Genomic DNA, 12,362 nt, shown 5'->3' on the forward strand with positions numbered 1-12,362 from the left:
AAAGCTGAGAAACATAGACGTTTTAAAAGGTATGCAGGCTTTACTTTTTGGTGTAGGCACTGACAAATTTAAATGGCGGCGTTACCTACTGTGCTCAGAAATGGCCATAAACAAGCCGCTTCACAAACAAGGATAATGGGAACATAGACTTGCATAACTGTTCATTAGAGCAGACAATGCCCTATGATGCTGGGGCTGCGCAGACCCACGTTATTATCTATTCCCAGTGCAAGCACAAATACAGAGCTCAGGGACTAATGAGTTGAGGCGTCATTTGAATTTCCATGGCTTGTATTTACGGCTTAGAACTGTAGCTTTACTGAATAGTGCCAAACACCCTTATTAATAATAGCATTAGTGACATATCATCGGATAATCTTCTTTGTTTTCGTTTATTTTAATGAGGTGGTTTGGGGTGGTACCCTGCAGTGGAAACCTGGGGACAGGTGACAGCAGGACTTGAGGTGCCTCTTGAACTGAAAAGCAGCTAAAAGCTCAAGTGCTGCGCAGTTGACCAGCGGTTACCCAGCACTCTGCTTTACTCTAAAAGCAGGCTGATGCGCAAATTTTAAGAACCTAGGACTTTATTACCTTTTTAAACTTCCCTGCATGGATGAAGGATACCAAGGATTAATTTGCTGAAGTTTTGTGGCCTGTTTCCACATGTCCGCGTTTCCCAATGACGCTTTCTTTATGGAAAAGAGTGTGCTAGGCACAGCACACTTTGTTTTCCATGAGACGATCATCTGTCTGATTCATTAAGTAGTTCAAAATACACACGTTCAGTAGTGATGAAGATGGCTGATGGGCATGGATATTCGCCAAGCCTTCCAGTGTCCCAGCTTACAAAAGGGGTTTCTAATGTGGAGAGCTTAATTATGTCACTTAAACCCATCAACCCTTTCCCTTGATTAACGCTATAAATCTTTCAGGCTTATTCGTTCCTTAATATCTGATGATGAGTGAAGAGAGTCCCTCTGACATGGTAGTTTCCCCTTAAAGTCTTGGAACAAGAAAATGGAGTTTCTTTAAATCTTCCTAATCAATTAAAGACCAGAAGACTTTCCTCTACACTCTGATGTGAAGGCTAACTTGACAATTAGGTGTCTTTCCAGGGCCAGATAAGAGCTTACAACCAACCTTGGTCTTTGAAGCCCAGGAAAGGGGGAAGTAACAACGTATTTCCTTATAAGCAGTGCCATTGTGTCATTTCAGTTGCACTGAAAGATCTAGTCAATATACAAAGGAATCAGCTTCCAAGTCAAAGAACAGACTTATTCTGTTGACAATATCAGCCTAGGTCTGGTCAAAAGGCAAATTATACCAATGGGAATATCTTAATTAATTAATTGTGAGGTTTTTTTTTTCATTTTACATACCAGCCCCAGGTCCCCCTTCCTCCCCTTCTCCTGTTGCCACCCCCTGCACCAGAGATGGCTATTTTACTACAAAGAACTCTTTACTTGGTACTGAATTGTTGAACAAACAAATAGGAGAGCTAAACCGTCCTGGAAGCAGGACCTAATCACCACCTTCATAAATGAGAGCCAAGTATTTAATTGAGAAGCTTGGAGAAAGATTCCCTGCATCTTCAGAGCACTCAGTCTTGAGAGAAGAACTAGCTACACTGATGGTGTTGGTGTCCCAGGCCTTGGAGCACTGGCCAGCAGGAGGTGGCAGTTGCCTCTTGCTCGTCTGTCTAGAGTGAGTGGAAGTCAGTTAGTCCAGGCTTCTAAAGGAGTGCGCTGTTTGAGTGTTTGGGGGTGATGCTTTGAAAAAATGCTAATTGCTATCAACTGGTGTTATGATGCCAAAAGTAACAGCCAGAAAAGCTGGAGTCAGAGGTCGCCTAGGGAATACAAAACCCTCCCTGCTCCAGCTACTGTCTCATGCTAGCACCCCTATTGGAACAGTCAAACAGAGAGCTAGCTGCGACAGAGAAATAAGTGTTCTGCTGGATTTGACATCACAAAAACATAGAAGGATGTGTTTGATGCTGAAATACAATAGCTTAATAATGGTTCCTACATTTATACAGAAAAATCAGTACTGACCAAGAGTGAGAGAAAAACAAAACTTGTGATTAGCATTCTTATGATTAGACTTAACCCCTACTTTCTATTTCTCCGTTAACCCCATGTCAGCTCTTCTGGCTAAGAATATTTTAGGGTAAAAATTGAATCAAGACTTTGCTTTGTTTGATTCATTTTCAAGTCAGAACCAGTGTGGGAATGACTACAGATATTCCTTTAGAGAGGTTACTTAGGTGGCTTTTACTTTAGGGGGTTGCTTGACCCTCTGAGAGAGGATGTATATGTTTAAAGGGTATTTTTACTTAAGAAAGAAAATCAAACTCCACTTGAGAAATGATTTACCAAAGAAGTCTTATTTATGAGCCCAGAAGTGGTGATAAAAATGACTTCACCATGCCTTAGCCTTGTGAAATACCTGGTCACATGGTACTTGTTGTTAGCTTTCCTGAGTGGGACATGCAAAACTCCTTTCTTTCTTTCCTCCAGGCACTTGATAATCACATTTCCTTTCCAAATTCCCATTACTTGTACAATAACACCCATTTCTCATACTTTTTAAAATATATTTTAATAATAAAATAAAAGAAGATAAAAGAAAATTTAACACATCAGATTTGGACAGAAGGAAAAGAACCCAAGAGAAGGCAGAAGAATCAGAGACCCACTCATTTGTTCCCGTACTCAGAAGTCTTATGGACTTGATTGGGGGAGGGGGAGGGAAATGGGAGGCGGTGGTGGGGAGAAGGCAGAAATCCTTAATAAATAAATTAATTAAAAAAAAAGAAAAGAAAAAATTTAAAAAAAAAGGAAAAAACCAAAAAACACTAAACTGGAAGCCATAATATGTACTCAGAAGACTTGGTCCAGACCCCTGCAGGTCCTGTGCATGCTGCCTCAGTCTCTGGGAGTCTGTGTGAGGTTTGCTCATGTTGATTTAGAGGGCTCTCTTTTCCTGTTGTCTTCCACCCCTTATGACTCTGACATTCTTTCTGCCTCCTTCTCCATGTCGTTCACTGAGCTCTGAGGGGAGGGATTTGATGGAGACATCCCGTTTAGGGCTGAGTGTTCCAAGGTCTCTCATTCATTATACAATGCCTGGCTGTGGTCTCTGTATTTGTTCTCCTCTGCTGCAAGAAGAAGCTTCTCTGATGATGGCTGAGCAAGGCACAGACTTATATACATAACAGAATATTATTAGGGATCATCTTACTGCTATGTTTTGTTTTGGATTTTTTGTTTGTTATTATGCTTTTTTGATGTTTGTTTTTTAACAGTAGTAATTGGTTTAACCCTAGGTCCCTGAGCAATCTATTCTCAGGTTCTTGGTCACCCAAGAAGTGTTTGATATGAGTTACATCTCATGGAGGGGGACTTAAGTCGATTCAGATATTAGTTGGTTACTCCCATGTCATAGGAGGCAGCTAGTTTGTTCTCGGCTGCCCAGAACCAAAATAATTACACAGAAAACAAATTATTTGAAATACTGTTTGGCCAATAGCTTAAGAATATTTCTAGCTAACTCATAAATTAACCCATTTCCATTAATCTGTGTATTATCAAGAGGCTGTGGCTTTCTGGGGAAAGTTCGGGCGTCTGTCTCCAGTGGGGCTACATGGCTTCTCTCTACTCTGCCTTCCTTCTCCCAGCATTCAATTTAAATTTCCTCACCTAGCTCTACTCTTTTGCCCTCTCACAGGTCAAGACAGTTTCTGTATTAACCAATGGTATTCAAAGAATACAGAGGGGAATCCCACACTCTCCTAAACATAGTGCTACCATTGCCCTAGCATACCTTGCAGGCAGGACACCATTGTAGGGTCTGTGGCTGCATTGATGTTTATGTTTCTCTTTTGGTAGTATGCAGAATATCTTCCTGTACCTAAGATGCTAGCACTTAGGGGTGAAGGTTCTATGCAGACACCAATTTAACTTCTCCATGTTCAGTGAGTTGCGTAAGTGTTGTCGTCAGCAATGGAGCCTTGCTGTCAGTTTGTGGAGAGCAACCTATAGTCTTGCAACCTGCCTGGCAACAGGTTGGGTTGTTTAGGGATTTCCATGGGACCCATTTGGCCAACAACTCAATTTAGATGCAACGCCATATCAGTACTGGAAGCTTCATTTGCTGACAAGCGAGAGCCAGTTGGGACTCTGTCGGCACATTATTCTAAGCTTCTACCTTATTGTTTTTGGTTATGAGCTGATACTTTTAAAAATTCAGGTAGTGAGAAATACCACTTTTTTTCTCTTTTAAATTGTGAAACTTAACCTCAGTCACACAGATTTTTCTCATGTGTGTGGAGAAGTGCAGGTATATTCAAACAGGAAAGTGAAGAATAATAACCATGTTTTGTTTCTAGGTGGAATTTCAGTTACCGGCATGAATAATTTGCTTCCTGCAAAGGATGGGCAATGAGCTGCCACTTTGCTGAAATAGTGAGCTCAGCAAATCCGTGGAGCCTGGGTTCCGTCACACCTTCTCACAGCAGGGAGTGTGCAGAAAATAGAGAGTAGCATTGTCCTACAGTGCTTCACTCTGAGAAGTTAGTTTACTGCCTGGCAAGAGGTAAGATGAGCAAGTATTCTTGAGCTCACCATCTACCTGCACTCAGCAACGGCACATGGAATGCTCTCTTTATGAAGGATGGGCAATGTTTCTTCTGCTCTGCAAGGGTGAGGAGCTCCTCAAAGGACTCAGAAATGCCTTCTTGTGTATCCTTCTTGTCTCAAGTCTGGCTTGTAACTTTCGAAGGGAAAATGAAAAGCGGCGTTATAAATGTCGCTTCAGCCCACTGCCTAACTGAAACAAAACACTGGCTGTTTCTTTGGATATGAAAAATAATAGATACATAAATTTTGAGAAATAATGTCAAAAATTTTTAGAGTAACAGATTTGTTCTGACATGAAAATATGAACACTGTCTTATTTATATTGTGATAAAGAGGTGTTAGGAATTATTTTAGATCCCAGATAACATCTGATTTTGCCCGATTACACTCAGTCCAAATTGAGTATCTGCTGACTGTCTGGATAGCTCCTGAAGTAAAGAAAAAGGACAAAGATGCAAATTCAAGCTTTGGAACATAGGTCTTTCATATTTCTGTTGCTCCTTAAATAAGTCCCCTAGAAAAATCACTAACCACCCTAAGTTTTCTATTGCTGTTTAGGAATGTCTCAAAGTCACAAAAAAGGCTTCAAAGAATCTCAGAAGAACCCCTCACTTAGCCACAGGTCAGATGAGGAGGGACTTTGCAAGACTTTCCATGGTAAAGAGAATGTTAGCCTTAATGGAGCTAGCCAGACCAACAATAGAAAACCCTGAAGATCAATGATGTCAAGAAATGGAGAGACCAGTAAGCAACCTTCCCACCAACGTTAACCACACCAAAAGCTGGTCAAACCCTGGCTTCTCATAACTGGTTCTTGTTCAGACGCAAGACTGAGAAGAGCCATTTGCTGTGGCCAACAGTAACTAGATCTCACCTTTTTAGAAAGCCATGGTCTTCGAAGAGCTTACTAAGGGTCTTCACTAAAGAACAAAAAAACACAGCTAAGACGGGTTTCCTCTCAAGTTATGACTCAACTTTGGTCACCACACTTCCACTTGGACCTATTAACATTTGGTGACCAGAATGTCATTCGTTTTAATCGGCTGCTACAGCGACAGCCTTGCTGCCTTTCAGTCATATAGAAACCCACAAGAATATCTCCTTCTGACTCTGCTCTCCACATCAAACCCACAGTCAAGCTAAAGCTGCTGCCTATCTTCTCACAATCTACTAGAAAGTGGCCTGCTTTGCCTTGCTTACCCTACTAAGTGAGAAGCAAGAAACAAAGAGCTTAAAGCTACTTGTAAATAGAGGGTGCTGGTGTAGGCCTGCTCTAGACAAGAAAGCATTCTGCGCTTTCTCCCTCCCCTTCCTCTCTCTGTCTCTGTCTCTATCTCTCTCCCTGTTTCTTCCCCTCCCTCCTGTTCTCTGTCTGTCTACCTGGCTATCTACCTTGTCTCTCTCTCTCTCTGCGGAGTTTGCATGATTGCTCACAATTTCTGGACTGTAGGTATAAGGTGCAAGGACACACTACAGGACAACCAAGGAAAGGAACAGAGAGAGGGAGGGAGGGAGGGAGGGAGGGAAGGAGGGAGGGAAGGAAGGAAGGAGGGAGAGAGGGAAGGAGGGAAGGAAGGAAGGAAGGAAGGAAGGAAGGAAGGAAGGAAGGAAGGAAGGAAGACTCATTTATCTTTTGTGGAGCTCAGAAAACAATAGTAAATTCTGAGGATGTGCTTAGCAGACTCCTCTGTGTGCAGGTGCACAGTGAGCATTTCACGAAGCTAAGGCAGTCCTTTAATCCCTGCTCTTGAGATTTCAAAGCCACCCTAGGCTACTTAGTAAGAGCTTGTGTCAAAAAAAAAAAAAAAAAAAGAACGAAAGAAAAGAAGGAAACTTACTTGCCTTTGCAATTTTGTTATCATTAGTGTTGCTTTCATATGATTCTGTCAGTATAAAATCAATAGTTCAGATGCAAGGAGTTCTTCCCAAGTTCCAAGCACTAAGGCAAGCATATTAAATATTTTATCTCTTTTTACTTCACAATTAGGTTTTCCATCAGATATAAATACTATCTCTAATTAAAAAAAATAGGAGCCCAAGGCATAAGAAACAAAATTCTTAGAAGTCAAATTAATAAACAGCAATGTTGGGACACAATCTTGGGCTCAGTGTCCCAAGAGAATTTTCTGTTAGCAGTTTCAGGGTATTTCCCTTAAAAACACTGAGCTATTTATATATGCTCAGTAAACTGAAATGCTTGGCTTCAAGCATAAACTGAGATTCGGTATTGTAAATTCTGGTGCTGTCTTTCTCAAAAATACATATCTCAAAGTTCTTAAATCCGTGTCCCCATCCTCCTGCTCCAGTGGCTTCTTCTGCCTCAGGAAGTGTTTGTCCTACCCTCGGGTTGATCTTCACATTCCTCACCGCCACTCCCTGTCATCCAGACGGTCTGAATTCGACTCACCCCTCAGGATGCAGTTCAATTTCACCTCTTTCCAAAAGACTTCTGCCTCTCAATTCCTACAAAATGTAACACTTATATTATGTATATGGAATTTGCGTTTTCCTTCTTAGCATTCATTTTGTTTAATAATAGTTCATCTCTGGGGTGAATCGTCCCACTGTTTCATTGAATATGACCTCTTTGAAAACGGGGTCAGGCCTTCAAACATTTTCAGATGTACATACACACTAGGCCCAGCATCTGAGACATAGCAAGAGCTCAGTCGCTGGTTACTGGGATCTTTGAGAAAAAGCCGAGTCATGTGTGTATTTTGACACGGGCTGTGCTGTCAGGGAAAGAAGCTAATCTCTTTCTTAACATCTATAGAGTTAATACTGCCAGATGTATTTTAAAATAATACAGTCCATGCATTCATTTATCGAGACAGAAAGAAGCCTTTGGCCCCCCAAGTGCTGGACTTTTGAGTTTCAACTTTCTCACACGGTTCACTCAAAACTCCTAATTCGAACTGGAAGCGTTTACAGCAGACCCTGGCAACAACCCAACTTTTACTTTACTGGTTTCACTCACACCTGTGGTTTCAATGGTGTCAAATTTCCTCCCAAGTGTTTCAGTGAAGTTTTATCTCCCCCTTTTTCCACCCTGCCAGTCGTCCCTGTCAACAGTGACAATCTCCTTGTCAAACAGAAGTCACCGGGGCTTTCTATTTTCATTCCTTTTAGCTGGGATAATCCCTGCACCCTATAGACTGTTTTCCTTCGAGGAACTGATAGCTCCTTGCACTTAGAGCTCTCTCGACATTTGAACGAAGCTGCTTTGGGCGAGGATGTCGGTGTTGCAGAGCGCTGTTTTCAGGTTAGGGTCGACCGAACTTCATTTCCCACGGCGTGTGTTATGCGAAGGGCTGTCATATTTCTTGTTACTTTTTTCACTGTCCTTGACCCCGGAGAGTTTAGCGTGTCCTTCAAAAAGGGCGGCTCTTGAGGGAAACTTTTGCATTAGCTTTGGTTTTCAGTACGTGCTGTTTCTTTACGCTTTCCATTTCCCGCTTGGGGCCCATCTTTTCGTGACCTGAGCTAAGTGGAAAAAAATTTACTCAACCTCAGAACTCATTCATCTATTTTCTTTCACCTATTATTGTTAAATTTATTAATATAGGTGTAGGAGAAACCACACGACAGCAGGTGACCCTGCAAAAAGGCCCCATTCATCGAGCTTCCATGGATGTTAGTTGGGGAGGGCTGGGGGAGCGATCAACAGGAAAATACTTCTGCCCGTTTTATCTCTGCCTTCCTCTTTGACTTTGTCTTCATTTCCAGTCTACCAGTTCTTTGTTGCCAACTTGAGCCCTGTAGAATGCTTGCTTGCGTTTGGGGCAAGTTCTCCATTTTCTCTGAAGTTGAGCTGTGTGTTAGGTGTTAGCTTAATGTCTCCGCAATACTTCCTAGGCCTACTTTCCTCTCTCTGTCCCCCATCGCTTAGACATGTCCCTGTTTTTGTTCACTGCTCCTCTGCTGAGAATGGGGGATGAATACAGAAAGGAGAAAGTGCTTCATAGAAATGATAGGAAGGAGTCCACTTAAGTGTCTTAAGATAATCAACATAGGTCCAAACCCAGGTTCTTCTTGCTGGGGTTAGGTCTTCTCCCAGTCAAAGTTAATGTAAGGGCAAGTGACTGGGAACAGCTTGAACCAGTGTCCTTTCTTTTCTTCTTCCTCTTCCTCTTCCTCTCCTCCTCCTCCTCCTCCTCCTCCTCCTCCTCCTCCTCCTCCTCCTCCTCCTCCTCCTCCTCCTCCTTCTTCTCTCCCTCTCTCTCTTTGAGACAGAGTTTCTCTGTCTAGCTTTGGATTGGAGACTGTCCTGGAACACATTCTGTTGACCAGGCTGGCCTCAAACTCAGAGATCTGCCTGCCTCTTCCTCCCAAGTGCTGGAGTTAAGGGTATGCACCACTGCTGCATGACATACAAATGACTTTATATCCACACCACTCAATATCTGTGCTTATCCATGATAACAGTTTAAAACTAGTAATCCATCTTCAAGTTAACTATCAGAACAAATATATACCTTTTTTTGTTTCTTGTAATCGAAGTTCTACCTTGCTTTCTACAGAGCAGAGGACTCCCTTCCCCAGAATCAGAAGACACACAGTTCACAGCATGTGTTTACATGGAATGAGTCTACCTTGGGTCTTCCCTGAGTTGGTTTTTTCTGGGGAGACTGCCTTGCTATGGTCAGCTCCTAAGGCTGTCGTGAGGATGAACCAAGCAAATAAACACGATACTTTATAAACTTGAGAGCTACTCAATGATTTGCTGCAGTCTTTCCTAACTTGACCTTTTCTCATTAATTCTTACATTTTCTTCAATATACTTTTTATGTGTACGAATGAGTCTTGAATTATGAATATTGGGAAACAAATCTCTTTGTAGCTTGAACTTCATTTCTTAATACTCTGCAAAATAAAACAGAAAAAAGACCAGCTCTTTCTTAGCCCACTTACATGTACATATTCATACATTCTTGCTTGCCCAGTTTTACTTTTCAAAAGAACTCACTGCAGGTTTTTCTTTCGAGAATTATTTTAAAACATTCTGGGACCACGGGAAAGATACTGAGATGGCTTTAAACCTGGCTCAGGTGTATTGGGACTTCCAGCAGCAGCTCACACCATGCTGTAGAGCATCCACAGCCACCTCTCACCTGGCCATCTCCAGACACATTCCAAACCCTGCTACCTCAACCTCTGCCTCAGCATTATAGCCTCACTTCCACAGCTAATCCGTTTTCAATGAAGTAGTTTGCAGAGTTCATGAATGTTAGGGAATATTAATTTCAGGTTTGTGACTTTTATTTATGCTGCATTTGTTTAACTCTGCTAAGTTGTGGTACTTTTCCTGTTCAAAATATCTGATGGTCCTAATAAAGAGCTGAATGGCCAATAGTGAGGCAGAAGCAAGGATAGGCGGGATTGGCAGGCAGAGAGTATAAATAGAAAGAGAGAGTATAAATAGAAAGAGAAAATCTGGAAGGAGAGAGAACAAGAAGCAAGAGAAGAAGGAGAGGAGGACATCAGGGGCCAACAACCCAGCTATACAGCAAGCCATGGAGAAAGAAGTAAAGAAAAATATACAGAAATAGGGAAAGATAAATGCCCAGAGGCAAAAGATAAACAGGTTAATTTAAAGTAAGAAAAGCAGGCAAGAAACAAGCTAAGCTAAGGCCGGGCATTCATAACTAAGAATAAGCCTTCATGTGTGATTTATTTGGGAGCTGGGTGGAGGGCCTCTCAAAAAGCCTAAAGAATAAAACATCAAACAATACATGAATGAAATCTTACTATTGTGGTAAAAATTTGAAAATCAAATGGGAGAATGATGTTTCTTGACTACAAGAGAAGGAAGGCCTTTAATATGGGGAAGCCACACTGGAGAAGGTAGAACACTGTAATTAATCCAGGAAGTCCACTGTTAGTATCTGGAAAGTAGCTCTCACGGTATATTCCCTCTACCTCCTTAATAACCATTCTTAAACCAGCTAGAATAGTATGGCTCTGTCTCAAAGTCATCCTAATTATCTTCTACAAATATTTAATAAAATAATTAGATCTAATGAGCTCCATCTAGTGCTAACATAGATCACTTGATTAATCCAACCCAAACACTTAATTTGGTTAAAATCAACCCAGACAATATAAACAAGTTATTTACATCTTTCTGAACCTTTCGATTGGCATTGTGGCCTTGGACAGATACAGTTCTGTTTAGAAATGACCCAAACTAAAGCCACAAAGGAACTCTAGCAGTAATACTTTTTAACAACGATGACTCATTGTTTGGCAGCTGAAGCTAAACTTTTTACAGGAATAGTGACATTGTAAACAAGACTTTTAAGGAACTCAGAAGATAAACTCTAGTTAAAAAAAAATACAGGTGTAGAAAATATGGTGAGCTGTGATATCATCTCTGGTAAGAACCGAAAGTTTGAAAATGTCAAGCAAAACCTTTTCTTGTAAATCAAACTGTCACGTCAAATTTAGAAGTGACAGGCTTTAATTGGGGCTAAAAACCCATTTGCATAGAGGAAAAAGTTGATGACTTTGTGTCACCCAGTTAGTAAATGATCTCAGCAAAATTAAAGAGTATCAAGTCATTGATTCTTTTTCTTATAACTGGACCACAGTGGACATTGATCATAGGAAAATGCTGAGTCATAAATAAGGAAAATAGGAAATTTTTTAAAAAGAGATTAATAGGTAAAACAATGTTTCTTTTTGGAAAAAGGGTAGATTTTTCACATCATCTTTGAAAGTAAATTATTATGAATCATTGCACTTAAAGTCAGCTTTACCAATTTGCCTTCAAAATTCAATGCTAAAAGAACTGAAGACCAGAGATCAGCAACAACAGCAAGCAAATAATCTAAAACCACTTGGTTCTACTCTATTGAGAGACAGAAAAGTATAAAAATAACTGACTAGAAGGAACAGATAAAAACAATGAAAATGAAAATTAATTGCATAATTTTAATGGGGAAATAAAATTAAACTCTCAGAGCATTCTTAATCTTTAAATATAATTTGTAGTTTAAGGTAGTAATATTTTAGAAAAATAGGATATTAGTCAAACTATTAGTATCCAGATGTTAAAAATAACACATAATAGTACATCTACCTTTTTATTTGGGCTATATGACCCAGTGGTGACAATGGTGACTGACAAGTCAGAAGACTATAGGAAACTTTTCTGGAGCCCTTGACCCCTAAAGATGAATCTCAGTGCAGACCCTTTGGGTCTTGGAGCAAAGCTCTGCCATCATTGGTAAATAACTACTTTCCTTTTGAGAACTAGTTCAGTCTTCTACTGGACCCCACTAGAGAGCATTAAATAACCATAATGCCTAAACTTCCTATTGTGAAGTAGGTGCCTGCTCCCCCCCAAGGCATGAAGCTGGATATGCAAAAGAACACACCATTCAAATGGGAATAGTTTACGTGAGATCAGTCCTCAGAGGGCATTGAAAACACAAGATAGATGAAGAAGTGACCCAAATGTCTACAGTTACCACTACTGTGATGCTGTCTTTTTTTATCAAGTAGCATAGACTTACTATCTCACTAATCAGTGGATAGAAGACAGAAAACTTGGAATGGCTCTGTATGATATTTAGGTATCACCACAAAGCAGACAGCTGTAGCACTGCATCCCCTTGTTAGGGCCTTTCTGGAGGGCAGTGGTGAGAGCAAATGCTCCCAGTAGTGCATCTGATTGTTCAATTTGCTTGGAAGGACGTGCTATTACTCACCAATTCAGGG

Source organism: Microtus pennsylvanicus, chromosome 1 (assembly GCF_037038515.1).
Source record: "Microtus pennsylvanicus isolate mMicPen1 chromosome 1, mMicPen1.hap1, whole genome shotgun sequence".
Classification (NCBI taxonomy): Eukaryota; Metazoa; Chordata; class Mammalia; order Rodentia; family Cricetidae; genus Microtus; species Microtus pennsylvanicus.